The sequence below is a fragment of the Schistocerca americana genome, chromosome 3 (genome assembly GCF_021461395.2).
Source record: "Schistocerca americana isolate TAMUIC-IGC-003095 chromosome 3, iqSchAmer2.1, whole genome shotgun sequence".
Taxonomy (NCBI): Eukaryota; Metazoa; Arthropoda; class Insecta; order Orthoptera; family Acrididae; genus Schistocerca; species Schistocerca americana.
In genome coordinates, this window is record NC_060121.1 from 793,060,631 (window position 1) to 793,079,669 (window position 19,039).

Genomic DNA, 19,039 nt, shown 5'->3' on the forward strand with positions numbered 1-19,039 from the left:
AATGAAAATACATAGAGTTATATGGCTATAAAGCTATAAAACGTTGAATTACCATTGAGTGGAAACCCCTTTCTGTTGGAGAATCACAACTGGAGAAACCAGTGCACGTCTTACATTATATAATGGAGGCTCCACCCACTTCTGACTACATGATGTCATTATTAACCAATGAGTTATAAGTCGAATTACAATTTAAAATTTCTTAGTTAAAAGAACATTGTCAAGAATTAGAAATAAATATACATTAAACTTAGCTTATTTAGCAGCTATTGTCAATTAAAAAGCGTTAAAAATATTTAAAAATGTATGAAAATGAACTTCAGTTTGGCAATACATGGGTTGCCCTCTCGTGGCCTTTCAGTGAACCATTTGGAACCACTGGTTGCTATGGTGAAGTTAGACGCCGTTGCAAAGATGAAGGAGCAAGCTTTTTCCACTGAAGTTGTTGTAGAGTCGATAGTTGAACTAGTGGTTGCCATGGTGAGGACAAACGCCAATGCAAAGATGTGGCAGCAGGCTTCTTTCCAATGAAGTTGTTGTCCACTTCGCAACAACTTCATTGGAAAGAAGCCTGCTGCCACATCTTTGCATTGGCGTTTGTCCTCACCATGGCAACCACTAGTTCAACTATCGACTCTACAACAACTTCAGTGGAAAAAGCTTGCTCCTTCATCTTTGCAACGGCGTCTAACTTCACCATAGCAACCAGTGGTTCCAAATGGTTCACTGAAAGGCCACGAGAGGGCAACCCATGTATTGCCAAACTGAAGTTCATTTTCATACATTTTTAAATATTTTTAACGCTTTTTAATTGACAATAGCTGCTAAATAAGCTAAGTTTAATGTATATTTATTTCTAATTCTTGACAATGTTCTTTTAACTAAGAAATTTTAAATTGTAATTCGACTTATAACTCATTGGTTAATAATGACATCATGTAGTCAGAAGTGGGCGGAGCCTCCATTATATAATGTAAGACGTGCACTGGTTTCTCCAGTTGTGATTCTCCAACAGAAAGGGGTTTCCACTCAATGGTAATTCAACGTTTTATAGCTTTATAGCCATATAACTCTATGTATTTTCATTAATGCATGTAGCCCTCTAATTAGTGCTTTGTATACATCTTGTAGGTCTGAAGATGACCACAGTAGTGGTCGAAACCGGTTACCTTATAAAATAAATCGTGATCAAGACTGTTTTTAATAGTAATTAATTACTCTTGTTTGTAATTAGAATACTATGTCAGGAGACTGCGAAAGCATTTTATGCTTTCCGTTTAGTCACCTAAGAAGGGCACGAAAGTGCTGGAGTTTTGCCGAATGTTATTTCATTCTGTTTAAACATTAGATGACATTCGAAGCTATATTATTTCTTTTCTCGCCTCTTTTTACATCTGAACTGCAACTGCTCACGCCATTGTAGGGAAGTTGGACCGCTGGCTGACCAGTGCATTCCAAGTTTAATGCGCCGGTAAAGCAGTTGTCTCGCATTATGGCGCAGTCTATGTGCGTGTAACACGGCATAAAACGTAACCTTATGATCGAACTTGAGTGCACTTGTCACAACTGGGCTTCCGCTCCACGTGAAACGAAATCCAACGAGATTCAAGCAAACGCGGAATAGTACATGGTGTAATGATTACGTCATGTTTATTGGTACGATAAACAGAGTGTAGTCATTTCCTTCCCTGTCCCACTCGCAAATAAAGCGAGGGAAAAACGATTGTCAATGTGCCGTATAACCTTAATTTCTCATATCTTCTCTTCGTGGTCCTTACGTGAAATGTATGTTGGCGGTAGTAGAATCGTTCTTCATTCATCTTCAAATGATGGTTCTCTATATTTTCTCAGTTGTTTTCCTCGAAAAGAACGTCTCCTTCCCTTCAGGGATTCCCATTTGAGTTACTGCAGAATCTCCGTAATACTCGTATGTTGCTCGACACTACCGGTAATGGAAATGTCGTGTGGCTAGGGCCTCCCGTCGGGTAGACCGTTCGCCTGGTGCAGGTCTTTCGATTTGACGCCACTTCGGCGACCTGCGCGTCGATGGGGATGAAATGATGATGATTAGGACAACACAACACCCAGTCCCTGAGCGGAGAAAATTTCCGACCCAGCCGGGAATCGAACCCGGCCCCTTAGGATTGACAGTCTGTCACGCTAACCACTCAGCTACCGGGGCGGACGACACTACCGGTAACAAATCCAGCAGCCCGTCTCTGAACTGCTTCGATGTCTTCCTTTAATTCGACCTGTTGCAGATCCCAGACACTCGAGCAATAGGTCGCACTAGCGTTCTGTATGCGGTCTCGTATACAGGTGAACAGCACTATCCTAAAATTCTTCCAATAAACCGAAGGCGATCACTCGCCCTCCTGACGACAATCCCCAGAGCCGCGTTCCATTTCATATCGCTTTGCAACGTTACGCCCAGATATTTAAACGACATGACTGTGCAAACAGTAAATTACTAATGCTGTATCTGAACATTTCAACTTTGTTTTCCCTTTTCATCCACATTAACATACATTTTTTTACTATTCAGAGCTACCTGCCATTCATCAAAGCAACTAGATATTTCGTCTATGTCATCTTGTATCCTCCTGCAGTCACTCAAATTCGACACCTTGCTATACAACATAGTAACATCAGCAAACAACCGCATACTGCAGCCGCCCCATCCGTATGATCATTATGTAAATAGAAAAGAACAGCAGTCGTGTCACACTTCCCTGGGGCACTCCTCACGATCTCCTGTCTCTGATGAACACTCGCCCTCAATGATAACACACTGGGTACTATAACTTAAGAAGTCTCAGATCTGGGAACTAATTCCATATGCTGGTACCTTCATTGCAGAGTGAAGTGGGGTATCGTGTCAAAACGTTTTCGGAAATCTAGAAATAAGGAAACTGCGTGATGTCCTTCATCCACAGTTCACAGTATATCATCTGAGAAAAGTGCAAGCTGGGTTTCGCACAAGCGATGCTTTCTAAAACCGTGCCGATTCGTGGATGTAAGATTTTCGGTATCTAGGAAATCTGTTATATTCTAACTCGGGGTATGTTCAAGAATCATGCTGCAAACCGATGCTGGGGTCCGTTCACTTAGCCTTCTTGTATATAGGAGGCACCTGTATTTTTTTGCAGTTGGTTGGGACTGTGCAGGACGAGAGATTCGCGATAAATGTCAGCTAAGTAACGGGCCAGTGTCGTAAAATACGCATTCTAAAACCAAATTCTGAGTCCAGCCTGTCCTGGCGACTTTAGCTACTGGTTTTCAACAGTTTCAGATGTTTCTCTACACCAGGGATTTTTATTACTGTGTCTTCCATATGGAATTCTGTGCGAGGGGCAAACGACAGTATGTTTGTACGATTCTCCTGCATGAACGATTTCTTAAACGCTCAATTTTATACTATGGCTCCTGCTTTTGTGCCTTCTACTACCGCACCAGTCTGATCAACGAGTGACTTGAAGGAAGCCTTAGACCCACATGGCGATTTCACACAGGACCAGGAATTTCTCGAGTTCCCGGTCAGATATTTTGTTAAGGTATGACGGAGATAGTTTTTATAAGTATTAGGGCAAAGTGGGTTCTGGGGCATTTTTCCGAGAGGGTTGCGTATATTAAGAGCCAAACTTGATCGATTTACGTCAGTCTCCTCCTTCACTTAACCTATTGTTCTGTTAATTGATTTATGATTCTCTGAGGGTTGATTTATGACCCTCTGGCTATAATCCATCCTTTTGAGAAACCACCCAACCCTCCCCCTCCATCTCCCCCATCCCTCTGGAAAATACTCAACCCTCCCACCTCCCCCTCGCTGATAAAAGCACACTTTTGATATCAAATTAATTGACTAACTAATTAATTCGATCAATTAATTAGCACCTTCCCCACTGGTAAATACCCCAGCCTCCCTCCCTTCCCCCACCTGGAAGTTGGCGGGAAACTCCGTGTTGAGCTGCAGGACTGGGAGGAAAGTCCTTGTGACTTAGATTTGATTCCGAAGATGAAGGAACCACTTCATGGCATTCGCTTGAGTACTGTTCCAGAGATCTGACAGGCAGTATACCGCTCCATTGGCACCATCAACAGAAGAAGCTCTGCTAACGGTATACTACACCTTCCATATCGCTGGCAACAGGTTCTACACAACACTGGTGATTACTCTGAAGAACAGTAACAAGTGCAAGCATGTAACTCTTTTGTGTCAGTTGTGAATGAATAGTTGACACTATTGTTGAGTGGTATTTAAGGTAGGTAAATATATTAGTGAAATCAATGTGAAGTGAAGTAGAAATTACAAAATAAATGAAAAACTTAGTTTAGTTTAGAAGAGTTACACACTTGCAAACAGCGAGCAGAGCAGCAGTGGCAAACGGCCGGCGCTTGCAAGTCAGCACATTCAGAAGAAGCCGTCGCCCTCCCCACGTAAGCGGAAACTGTCTATTCAGTTATTAGGGCATCGCCCGACCGGCTGACGTGTTTCTCAATTGTCACATGTGATCAAAGGCCCTCGCCTACATTCCAAGAGCCAATGACCGACGTTAAGAAGATTCTTTGAGAAGCTTTACAACGTGACACAAGAGGCAATGACCATGAAGTCGTCCACCTCCAGTGAACTGAAGTAAATAAATATGCGAGACACAGTGCGCCCGACAGTAGTTTTCAGTTCAGTTTCGGTTCGAGTTCAGTTCCAGTACAGTTCAGTCGGTGCTGAAGACCGTCATGCAGGAAGAGACTACATAGTACACAGAAGCACCAAGTCCGCCGCTGTAATGGAATAGCAAGCAACAGCCTCACTGCCAGAAGACAGAAGTTAGAAGGTATTTGAAGACTGATTTTTACGTACCCGGGTGACTCGTGAGGACGGGAAGGAAACTGCCTCACATCAGCAGTCACCTGTGAGCTGGCGATAAAGATCTGACAGCCGAAGATTGGCAAGCTGGAGTCCGTTGCTCGAGTCCAGGACACCAGGACACTGGCCTTCCCCCACCGCGCCGCTGTGCTGGCCGACGCACAACACTGACACACGCAGCTGCATAGAGAAGAGAAACACTGGGACACCACATCCAAGGTATCACCATCCGATTCACGACTTCGTTCTCAATAATTAAACGGGCCACCTCACAATGCGCGTCTCCAGTCAACTGGACAAAACAGCGACATGAGATACACACTGCCAGGCATAATCAGACGCCACTGCTCACGCAGCAGAAGGCTCCACAAATGACACAGCTGCCGCTCTCCCAGCCAGAACAATGCAGTAAGGAAACCATTGTACAAATCTTTCAATAAAAGTTATCTTATGTAAAAATGCTGTTTTTATTCTACCTCATACCCAAGCCAAGGAAGAACTCACCCTGCCCACACGTTGTTACGAGAGAAAAAGTAATTTATTTAGTGTTTTTAACCCTGACATAATGCTTTAGAACCAAATGCCCTTTGCAATAATGCTCATCCTGACAATTGACTAGCATCAAAAGAGGTTACACAGTTACAGTTTGTGTCAGAGAATAAACCCTTGGCTCAATATGAGGTGTGAATGAAAGTCACTAAAGGTCCACAGTTAGTATTGTTTAATGTGTGAAGGGATAGAGGTTTGCACAGCAGTCATAATATTTTCTTTATTTAGAAGTGTATTTTCTCTCATAATTTTAAATGTTTGTCGAAAATATTTAAACATCTTTTTCATTCAGTGTAGTAAGATTGTGTAACTATTAGTTTGTAAAATGATGACACAAAATCGTACAAAGAGTCAGCACCATAACCGGTTTCTACTGAGGAAGCTATTGAGAGCTCAGTTAATCAAATAGCACAGCTTAAAAATGATAATAATGCATTATTTAAACAGTTGTGTGAGGTTAGGCAAACTGGTTCAATCCCTCCCACCCTAGATTCCTCAGTAGCAGCCTTGGTAACTCCTTTTTCAGGTAAACCTGGCGAGGACATAACAGCCTTTTTTGATGATTTATTAGCAGTTAGGATCATGGTCAGATGAACAGCTCTTACAAATGACAAATTTAAGATTGATAGGAGAGGTTAAAGCATACGTATTATACCATGAAGAATTACAGAATGCTCCAACATTTGAGGAATTGAAGAAAGGATTACTTAAATGTTTTCAAAAACAGAACAGCTGTAGATTTTATAGGGAAAAATTAAACACTATCACTCAGAGGCAAAACGAGTCGTTAGAAAGCTTTGTAGATAGGATTAGAAAAGTTAATATTAACACGTATCAGTTGACAACTAGTGATGAAGCAAATAAAGTTATTTTACAAGAGGCAGAAGATTTTTACGTGGGTTACCTCCTGAAACGTCACGTCGTGTCAGGGCAGAGTTTCCTAAAAATTTAGTGGAAGCTGTATCTGTGGCGACAGCTTTCGAAGAAATAGACATTGCCACCAGATACAAGGAGAAGCGAAATGTATTTTCAGCGGAGTACGATGTTTTAGGTGCAATCGACAGGGACATATAGCAAAAAACTGCAGACAACCTCAATGCACTAATTGTCAAAGACTAGGTCACACATTCAAGGAAAGCAGGTCTAAGAAAGTTTTTGGAAATAGAAATCAGTTGAACTCAAACGGGGATGTCAGAGCCGCTGCCAGGCGTTCCCAATAAAATTTCATGACATTAACGCGAATATGAAGGCGGAATGCTGGTTATCTGCTACCATACAGGATAAAGAGGTAAGGATACTGGTGGATACAAGCGCAAACGTATCAATAGTGAGTAATGAATGCATTGGAGAAAAGAAATATGACCCTCCATGGTATAGATTGAGTGGGGTAGGAGGAGGTACAGTGAAGTCATTAGGATGTACATAATTGATTTTCTATATTCACGGTGTAAAATTTCAAGAAGATGTAGAAGTGGTAACAAAGGTAACTGACGGGTACGACACGGTCCTAGGGCTGGATTTCCTCAATAAACATCATGCTAAAATCGACCTCAGACAGCAAACTGTAGAACTTAGCGCAATAGTGTTTCAGCTAGGTGACACCACTGCAAAGCGCCTGCTGCCACAAGATTTCCCCAACCGGAAAGCGAAATCAACTACACTGCGTGCAACGTCCTTGAAGGTTGATTCGCAGGATAAGATACCATTTGGCTCAGGAAAACTTCTCTGGATGACTGTTGACTCTGAGGAACCTACAGATACAATGTGTCTAATAGAGTCATTAGAGTAAAATGAGGAATTAGATGTATCACATTGTTTTGTACGTTGAAGTGTTGGGTTCAAGATGTTAAGGGAGAAAGAAAAGTACCAGTACATATCGACAATTTCGGAGTGGAGGACAAAGAGTTGCATAAGGGAATATTAGTAGCTACAGTCAGTACTTTTGAAGAAGATTTCATTTGGTCAGATATTACTGATGGTCAGAAACCAGATGCCTATAAAACCGCATTACGCCAGAAGATTGAGCATTTGAAAGGAAATGATTGAGACATGATAGAAGCAGTTTTAGTTGAGTTCCAAGATTTATTTAATGCAGAAGGTCCACTGCCAGCAACAGATATCACACAGCATAGGATCCCAACAGGAAATAGCCCCCCCCCCCCCCCAGTTTATAGGAAGCCTTATAGAGTTCCGCATCACTTACAGCCAGTACTGGATGAATTTTTAGAACAGCATCTAAAAGATGGAATTATAGAATATTCTGATTCTCCTTATAATTCAAACATTGTAATTATTCCAAAGAAGTCTCCCAACGGTACGAAACGATATAGATTTTGTTGTGACTACAGACACCTTAAGAAACAAGCTATCTGAGATGTTTATCCTCTTCCAAACATTACAGATATCACTGAAAGTTTGGGTAACAGTTTTTCAGAGACTTAGAAAAGCTAAATTAACATTAAATATAGAAAAATGTAGTTTTGCATTGACAGAGGTTACATACCTAGGGCATGTCATTAGTGAAAAAGGAATTAAAACAGATCCTCGATTAATTTCGGCAGTTAAGGACTTCCCAACACCACAATGCGTTAAAGAAGTACAAAGTTTCATTGGTCTCGCATCGTATTACCGAAAATATGTTCAAAATTTTGCTGAAATTGCCTGACCCTTAACCCAATCATAAAAAAAGGGTGCAAAATTTCATTGGTCTGAAGATTGTGAATCAGCATTTCCAATCCTTAAAGATAAGTTACCACACAGTCCAGTATTAACCTATCCAGATTATAATAAAGAATTTATTTTATCCTGTGACGCAAGTGGTCATTCAGTAGGAATTGTTTTGAGTCAGAATATGAATGGCAGGGAACACCCCATAGCCTACGCTTCAAGACAATTAACAATGGCAGAAAGAAATTATTCCACAATGGAGAAAGAATTGTTAAGTGTTATTTATGGCATCAAATACTTTAAATGCTACTTGTATGGTAGGAAATTCAAGGTTATTATGGACCACGCAGCTTTAAAATGGTTGCTTGGGTTAAAGGATCCATCTAGTCGTCTCACCCGTTGGGCCCTATGTCTTTCTGAAATGGATTTCGAAGTTATCCATAAACCAGGCAAAAAACACACAAATGCAGATTGCCTGTCATAAAATAGCACTTTTGGAAGCAACAGGCCGAGATTCTGAGGGCTGGAGAAAGGCACAAGATGAGGATACAGATTGCAAAAAATACACAACTCAAAAACAATTTTGCTTTGAAGATGGTGTATTATGGCGTAAAACAAAACCTGGACCGCGAATTGTTGTTTCCCAACACCTTAGACAAGAAATAATGGCAGAGGCCCACGATCATATCCTTGCAGGACACGGTGGACAGTGGACAACCGAAAGATGCGTAGCAGAGCGATTTTGGTGGCAAACCAGAAAGCAGGATGTTGTGCAGTACATTCGTAATTGCATTGCATGCGCACAACGAGCTGAACTTTCTCGTTTAAAAATACCCTTACAGAGGCTCCACGAGGCTTCATGCCCATTTCAAATCTGTGGTTTAGATATTTATGGACCATTCCATAAAACACCTGCTGGTATTAAGTATGTTCTTACGATTATAGATCACTTTTCACACTATCTAGCTATAGTGAGTCTCCCAGATCAGCAAGCAAATACAGTTGCCCAAGCTTTAGTTAACAACTGGATACTTAAATTTGACATACCTAAAGCTATTATCACAGATCAGAGATCTAATTTTATGTCTGAATTAATGAAACAGCTATGCCACTTACTAAAAATACATAAATTACGCACAACTATGTTACACCCTCAGTGCAACGGGCGCACAGAAGGAGTTCATCGGACAATTGGCAAGATGCTTAGTTATTATATTAACGAACAACATTCTAATTTGGATACAACGCCAAAACGCATGAAGCAACTGGCATGTCACCTTATGAAGCGGTCTATTGGAGAAAAGTGCCGTCCCCTTTTGATGTAATCAGGCAGAAAAATAGAAAAGTCGGAGAAACAGTAAAAGATTTCTGTCGAATGATGAAGGATGTATGGAAAAAGGTTCAAAAATCTAATACAAAGGCTTTGGAACTATAGGAAAGATTAGGTAATGCCCAAGCTACATATCCAAATTACAAAATCGGGTAGTGGGTGATGCTGTCAACCCCACACATTGCGAAAGGAAAAACGAAGAAATTAGTAAAAAACTACAGAGGTCCTTATCAAATTATTGAGATCACATCACCAGTCAACGTTAAACTACAACTGCCCACCCGAAACACTATTGTCCATGCAAGTCGTTTAAAACCTTTTAAGGGCACTCCATATGTAATTCCTTCAACAATAGTGTCTGCTTTTCCGAAGGGTGGAGGAAGTGCCCAAAAAGGAACATACAGACATGGCACCATACAATCTTCGACCAAGGGTGTGAATGTCTTGGTTGAATCATAGTAGACTGTGGATAGTATACAAATGTAAATAATTAATAAATGATAATGGTTTATTTTTCAAGCAAAAAAAGTTGAACGTAGAAACATGTAGATCTTGTAGTTAACAATGTATTCCTTCTTTTCTTTGTTTTTGTTTTTACTAGGTTAGTAGGTCCATAACCATGTTGGTTGCTTTTTTCAGGTAATGGCTCTAGCATAATGGACAACTACACTGTGACTGTACTGCTTATCATAATTGCATTATTGACTAATACGAACAATGGACTACAGATCAACCAGTTGATGAGTGGTGTAATTTTTGTAAAACAGGGTACTGTAATTCTGTCAATTCACAAGTGGACTATTTCATTAGAGTATAATTTATGGGCCTTACGTAATGAACTTAGGAACCTTGAATTGTAATTTGATACACTACATGAAAGGGCAAGTTCACCAGAGATATTTGAGCAAATAACCAGTGAATTTAAAACATTACACTACTCATACGAACAGTTGAGAATTCAGTTGTGTCAGTTACAAGATATGCTTCCACAGACCGTTAAACAAGCTAAACGTGGATGGGTGGATGCAGGAGGTAAACTACTAAAGATCATTTTCGGTACAGTGGATAACGAAGATATTAATCAGTTACATAATTCATTACAGAACATAGAGAGTACCACAGAATTAAATAAAGGCACTACAGAATGGCACACAACAAGATTAAACGGATTGGAGCAAACAGTTTTTACTAGTACCAAGGTCATCAGGAACCTCACCCAAGAATCAAACGATTATCTTCTAGCTACTACTGCTACGCTGAATGAAGACTTAGAAGTCATACAAATAAGGCTCGATATTGTGGATAAGAAACTTGCAGTAGGAAGATCGCTTAGGCTACTCACTGATCAAATGATAGATGCATGACTAGCAGCGGAGGAATTAAAGGAAGCCATCCACTATGCAGTACAAGGACATTTGTCAGCAATGTTACTATCGCCAGTTACATTCATCAAATTATTAGTTAAAATTGAAAAACAATTGCCAGTATCACTAAAGTTAATACTTCCTGCAGATAAGACACATTTACTGCAGTATTACCACTTAGCTAAAGTACTAGTGGACACAGATAATGCAAGAATACGAGTTCGTATACCTTTCCCTGTTACAGATAAAATGGGTATATATGACTGCTACAGAGTACACTCATTTCTGGTAAAATGGGGCAAACTAAATAAATTTGTACAGTTCTGAACACACTAAGTATTTTTAATCTTCCAAACAATCAATACCAGCGCGGTAATGACAACTTCGGAATTAAATAGTTGCCTATCCGAACAAGTTATTATATGTCCACCTCACGCAATCGAATTACATACCAATAGTTGTGAATCTCAATTATTTTCGAACAATCTGAAGCCACCAATTGCCCACACGATATAATAACTTCTACATCATGTTTTTTCGAGCAAGTAGAAACTCTCTGGTTATATGCAGTCAGTAAACCAACTGATATTTTTTGCGCAATGTTACGAGGACGGTGTAGCTACAACATTACAACATTTTGAAGTTCATGGGAGCGGACTAATAATTAACGGCACATTTTGTTCCATCTCAGGAGTGAATTTTCATTTACCCACAACAATCACTGATACAACTAATGTTAATTCATCCTTCCCTCTAATTTATTGGCCAGAAAACGCCATGCAAGCATTTCATACACAAAACCTATCCTACCTGAATGATTCCCTTGACAGTTCCCTTCTGAAGTCATTAGATATATTCATAAACTCACAGTAAGGCAAAATTGATGCCAATGTTATGATGCAATATGTCTTAAAGTTAAAAAGTGAACACAAAACTAAAATTATAATGCTAGGAAAGGGTATATCTAGAACCTTTTTGTTGGTGTTTCTGCTTTGTACAGTTTTGTTTTATTTAAAACGAAAAAATAAGCCAAATAATAATATATCACTTCATCAAATTCCTGTTAACTGGATACCACACTCTTAACTGGTGTACTTCAGTGGTTACTTTTGAGCAGTAATGTGTTAATTTTGTTTGTTGTACTTCAGTCTTTATTAAACAGTCTCATGTTAAAATAAACAATACTGCAGAATAGATATTCTTACATTAATATTTAAGTGAAAAATCTATTTTTGTTTATTCATTGTCAACAAGATTTGTTACACTTATTATAACGATTTATGTGTGAACTATGTGATTCATGAGCGTACAGTGCTTTAGTAAAGTGATAAAGCATTTTCAACATATTTAATGTGAAGCATGTGTAATCGTCTAAGTCGAGAGTTTTCATGAGTTGTGTTAGTGCTTTTACCGTGTGAAGAGTGGAGTAATATCGAGTGGTAAATTCGAGGGCGAATTTATCCGAAGAGTGGAGGATTGTTGAGTGGTACTTAAGATAGGTAAATAAATTAGTGAAATCAAGGTGAGAAGAAATTAGAAAATAAATGAAAAACTTAATTTAGTTTAGAAGAGTTACATACTGGCAAACAGTGGGCAGAGCAGCATTGGCAACGGCCGGCGCTTGCAAGTCAGCACGTTCAGGAGAAGCCATCGCCCTCCTCACATAAGCGGAAGCTGTCGATTCAGCCATCAGGGCATCGCCCGACTGGCTGATGTATTTCTCAATTGTCACATGTGATCAAAGGCCCTCGCCTACATTCCAAGAGCCAATGACCGACGTTAAGAAGATTCTTTGAGAAGCTTTACAACGTGACAGAAGAGGCAATGACCATGAAGTCGTCCACCTCCAGTGAACTGAAGTAAATAAATACGCAAGACGCAGTGGGCCTGACAGTAGTTTTCAGTTCAGTTTTGGTTCGAGTTCAGTTCCAGTACAGTTCAGTCGGTGCTGAAGACCGTCATGCAGGAAGAAACTACATAGTACACAGAAGCACCAAGTCCGCCGCTGTAATGGAATAGCAAGCAGCAGCCCCGCCGCCAGAAGACAGAAGTTAGAAGGTATTTGAAGACTGATTTTTACGTACCCGGGTGACTAGTGAGGACAACTGGCGTTAAAAAAATTCACAATACCAATCGAAACTACAAGAATGTAGATCTACATAGAGCGCCCCTTACATGCAACTCTAAATAAATAAATGTCTCTGTAACTCTAAATAGGATGCTCGCCACTTTTTAAGTTTTAGCTGCTTGTTTCAACACACTGTCAGAGAATGAAAAATTTCTGAGTCTTACAGCTGCTGTGATGTTGATCACTATTTTGAAACACTAGGTGCGCTTAACTAATATTGCCTTCTGGCTCAGGATGTTAAGACACTTAGTTTTTATTTTCCTCACTTTTCGAAGTACCCTGGTGTCTAAGCACATACGGGAAAATCAGAACGATTACAGACAGAAAAGTTCATACCATACATCGAAACCCACTACAAATTGGAAAAAAAAGGAACACATGCCCACAGCAGATTGGGTGTCTAAAAGATTCTCCTAAAACTCGAAGTGCTGTCCCGCAAACGATAAAAATGGCTGGAATTTTCTGTGAATGTTCGATGTCTTGTAACCGCTAGAATGGTGATGGCTCTAAAGCCACAATGGTGGGTGGGGGACAGAATCCCACCTGTCTGAACCAGAGGAGGCTGGTCTGCCTGGACTTGTCTCTGAACACTCGTACAAAGAAGACATCACATGACTCTTTGACGTCTCAGTACTTTCTGTAGATACCTTGTTCTACCCCTGTATTCTTCGAATTAAGCTCCTATGTCCCCAATAAAGGTTGTCTTGTGACTCTGTTAATGCCATGGAACTGCCTGTGAAAGAAGCGTTCTAATTGGTTCTTATTGAATTTACCTGCCAAATTGCAGCTGATGGTGTGGGAGCACTGTAGGCCACGCTCTACAGACGAACAAATTACGAGAATTTCAGCAGAAAACTATTTTGTACAGATCGGAAAACATACGGCATTGATATTGCAGTGATAGTTAAACCATGCAAAAGAAGTCTACAGATCAGGAAATATGGAAGCTACCACCAAAGACAATTCATCAATTACAGTGTTATCCTGCTGTCAAGGAAGGGCTTGAACTTCTTGGCGTGAAACCTATTTCCAACCCACCTATATTACCACAAACGATTGTACCACCATACCATATCGTTGTAGTAAATACAATTCGTACCCTGCACCATACAAAATCATCACTTCTGCATCCTTCATAGAGCTATATACCACCAGACACTCAAACATATACCGCGAAGACATATAGATTTCAAAAACACAAACACATGCAGTATATATAGTTGCAGAACTGGATATTACCCATGACATTGGTCAGTCATCCACCGCGGCCAATGATCATGAGCCAACTGCCCCCAATCTTGGTAGCCTGGTGCGCCATCAGAGAGCCGTCCGCAGACAGCAATCACTATCTAAACTGGATAAAAACGTTGCGCTGTTTCCCTGGCACAAAGGGGTCCACAAACGTACTGTTTTTCTGGCCTGCTTGCTGCCGTGATTTCTGCAACGAATTGCGACCATCTGCAGACTCTGCAATTACAAAAACATTTACTTTATGATCTCTATCGATGAGAAATGCTTCGTCAAGGGCAAATTAATTTAACGTGTGGGACATGCTGCAAATCACTGAGTATCTGGAAACATACCTTGTCTCTAAATATTTTTACATCAAAATTCGAAAATAGAGGGAACTTGTAGTTCTACTCCTATTTTTTAACAGATACCGACGTCAATTATATGAAATCAACCTTGTACTTTACAAAGTCAACTAAACCTCTAATACTTACAATCATAAGTGTTTTTCATTTCTAGAGAATCGGCAAATGTCTCTTCCACCTGTGTTTCACCATCTCGATGCAAACAGTCTTTGTTCTCTCAACCAAACAAAGATGGGCAATGTGTAGAATGGTAGTGCAAACACCCAACCGGTCAATTTAAATGGGTGAAATAATTATTGAGCGCAAAACCACGCCATATTGAATCTTCTCAAATTCCCGCATGAAAATGGGAGTATACTCACAACACACACACGACGACGAAAGGTGACCAACACATTCTGAGTATTAGTTCACTATTCTCCAGCCCAGGGGTGACACTTTTACCACACCTGTCCAGTTCGGCAGGCTCAGCAGTAGCTCAGATGGCTCCCATAAAACTGACCGAGTCCTCCCACTGGTGTATCCACCTAAGGACATAGAATACATCTCCAGGCATAATGCGTGATGGATGCACCTTCGAACCCTATCCTGAACGTAACGCATTGTACGAGGGTCATTCAATAATTAAAGAGACAAATTGGTCTGGGGAAAAAACTGTTAGTAGGGGAAGTTTGGTACTTTCATGGCTTTAAGTTGGCATCACTGGGATGAGCCCTGATTAATTGGTGCATCAACATTGTTTTGTTTACGATCTCAAAAATACATTTCAAGATGGCGGGTCCGCTTGAAACGTCCACATTAGTTGAACAACGTTCTGTTATTCGTCCTTTTTTTATTTGCTGAAAGTGAGAAACCAGTGAGTAAATACTGTAGAAAGTCTAAAGTTCATGGTGAAGGTTGTACGAATCGTGCAAATTTTTACAAGTGGGTAGAGCAGTTGAAAAATGGTCACGGCTCAGTGACTGACGAACACCGTTCTGGCCGACCAGTTGCAGTTTCAACTCCCTCACTTGAAATTCGAATTGATGACATTATTCGTGCCGACCGCTGTGTGACTGTGGAAATGATAGTTAATAAGGTTCGAGTTAGTACTGGTACACTTCATAACATTATCTGTAACAAGCTGAAGTACCGCAAAATATGTGCAAGATAGGTCCCAAAGGAGTTCAGATGGCTACACAAGGAAACAAGGTTGCAGGCTGGTGTGGCCAAGCAGTTCTAGGCGCTTCAGTCTGGAACTGCGCGACCGCTATAGTCGCAGGTTCGAATCCTACCTCGGGCATGGATGTGTATGATGTCCTTAGGTTAGTTAGGTTTAAGTAGTTCTAAGTTCTAAGGGACTGATGGCCTCAGATGTTATGTCCCATAGTGCTCAGAGCCATTTGAACCATTTCTGAAACAAGGTTGGAAGTGTGCACAGATCTAAAGGAACTTTATGAAAGAGAAGGTGAGCACTTCCTCTACAAAATATTAGCTTGTGATGAATCTTGGATTCGCTATTATGAGCCAGAATCAAAAAGACAAAGCATATAGTGGAAGCTAACCAACTCACCTGTCAAAAAATAATTCAAAACCCAAGCATCAGCAGGCAAAGTCATATTGACGTTGTTTTGGAATGCTGAAAGTCCAGGTTTTTGTGACTATGTCGAAGAGCAGCGTACAATGAACAGCCAGTAGTACTCGGATTTGCTTTTAAACAAGGTGAATCCAGCCATGAGAAAGAGACGTCGTGGATCTCAGAGGAGAGGTATGATTCCTCAGGAAGACAACGCACGTCCTCATATTGCTCAACTAACGCGTGAAACCATCGACAAAATGGGCTGGGAAGTGCTGCCTCATCCCCCTTACCGTCCTGATTTAGCACCCACTGATTTTCATTTGTTTGGGGCACTGAAGGAGGCATTATTTGGGAAGAGGTTCCAGGACAACGAGTATGTGAAAAAGTTTATGGGAAATTGGTTCAAACATCAAGATAAAGAGTTCTTTGCAGCCAGAATAAAAGGGCTTGTAGCTTGTTGGAACAAGTGCATAAGTGTTCAAGGGGATTATGTTGAAAGCAGAAAAAGTATTATTTTGTAAAAATACACTCCGGGAAATGGAAAAAAGAACACATTGACACCGGTGTGTCAGACCCACCATACTTGCTCCGGACACTGCGAGAGGGCTGTACAATCAATGATCACACGCACGGCACAGCGGACACACCAGGAACCACGGTGTTGGTCGTCGAATGGCGCTAGCTGCGCAGCATTTGTGCACCACCGCCGTCAGTGTCAGCCAGTTTGCCGTGGCATACGGAGCTCCATCGCAGTCTTTAACACTGGTAGCATGCCGCGACAGCATGGACGTGAACCGTATGTGCAGTTGACGGACTTTGAGCGAGGGTGTATAGTGGGCATGCGGGAGGCCGGGTGGACGTACCGCCGAATTGCTCAACACGTGGGGTGTGAGGTCTCCACAGTACATCGATGTTGTCGCCAGTGGTCGGCGGAAGGTGCACGTGCCCGTCGACCTGGGACCGGACCGCAGCGACGCACGGATGCACGCCAAGACCGTAGGATCCTACGCAGTGCCGTAGGGGACGCACCGCCACTTCCCAGCAAATTAGGGACACTGTTGCTCCTGGGGTATCGGCGAGGACCATTCGCAACCGTCTCCATGAAGCTGGGCTACGGTCCCGCACACCGTTAGGCTGTCTTCCGCTCACGCCCCAACATCGTGCAGCCCGCCTCCAGTGGTGTCGCGACAGGCGTGAATGGAGGGACGAATGGAGACATGTCGTCTTCAGCGATGAGAGTCGCTTCTGCCTTGGTGCCAATGATGGTCGTATGCGTGTTTGGCGCCGTGCAGGTGAGCGCCACAATCAGGACTGCATACGACCGAGGCACACAGGGCCAACACCCGGCATCATGGTGTGGGGAGCGATCTCCTACACTGGCCGTACACCACTGGTGATCGTCGAGGGGACACAGAATAGTGCACGGTACATCCAAACCGTCATCGAACCCATCGTTCTATCATTCCTAGACCGGCAAGGGAACTTGCTGTTCCAACAGGACAATGCGCGTCCGCATGTATCCCGTGCCACCCAACGTGCTCTAGAAGGTGTAAGTCAACTACCCTGGCCAGCAAGATCTCCGGATCTGTCCCCCATTGAGCATGTTTGGGACTGGATGAAGCGTCGTCTCACGCGGTCTGCACGTCCAGCACGACCGCTGGTCCAACTGAGGCGCCAGGTGGAAATGGCATAGCAAGCCGTTCCACAGGACTACATCCAGCATCTCTACGATCGTCTCCATGGGAGAATAGCAGCCTGCATTGCTGCGAAAGGTGGATATACACTGTACTAGTGCCGACATTGTGCATGCTCTGTTGCCTGTGTCTATGTGCCTGTGTTTCTGTCAGTGTGATCATGTGATGTATCTGACCCCAGGAATGTGTCAATAAAGTTTCCCCTTCCTGGGACAATGAATTCACGGTGTTCTTATTTCAATTTCCAGGAGTGTAGTTTGAAGTGACTGGATGCATTTAAGTACAGTGCTATACTATACCGTCCGACTAATGTGCTGTTCTATCTCATACATAGGAAGACTATCTCCCATCATCCATCAGACATGTTGCACAGAAAATAGCCTGCTTTGGGTGATCATGTGTCATCATCATGGATCTTTGGAATAGTAAACGACGTGTGACAGGAGCAGCAGGACGCCTTGGTTCTCATTATTGGAGAATTTAGACAATCTTGTTGCAAATACTGGTAATATAAATTATATTGAAGATGTTATGCTCTTTAGCAGGATAAATTTAAATCTGCTTACACCTACTGTAGAAACGTTTTGCGAAGAGTATTTCGCTCTTTACAGAGCTGTAGCACTGCTGAAAATAATGTACAAGTGGTTGAAACCGAGACTTCGCGATCGGTAATATGAGTGCAGTCTTTCTGTTTGTATGTGAGTAGAGCTTTCAGTGGTGGATGGTTGTGGTTCGGACGCATGTCTTGCTAACTGTTCGTCTGTAAATGACGCTGCCAGGGAGATACACTCCGTAGGTAGAGAGGGAGAAGAGAATCTCTTGTGGCCCAAGATACTACAAGATACTACCTGCAGTCGACACACTGTCAACTGGTGTAATAAAAATAAATACCCGAAAGCTACAATTTGTAGATGTCCTGACAGAAATGTGGGTACATATTAGGGTTGGAAGGTATAAACAAAAGTAGCAAATCATATCCAGTAAGCAATAAGAGCATACGCATACGGAAAACTAAATATGAATGGCAATAGAAAACAACTCTGTATACATGTCATCTCCCTGTTGCCGATCCCTACACGATGGAATGTAAGTCAAATGAACATGTAGAACTGATTCTAGACTTTGAATTTCAATCAATTGCAGTACTAAATGAGCTGGAGACAAGCCGATTGACAGGTCAGAGCGGTACACGGAATAGTTTGTAAACTTCAAGTTTCCAATACATCCATCATCCGCACCACTCATTGAGCCTGATATAGGTACGAAGCAAGTGTTACTATACTCATCATG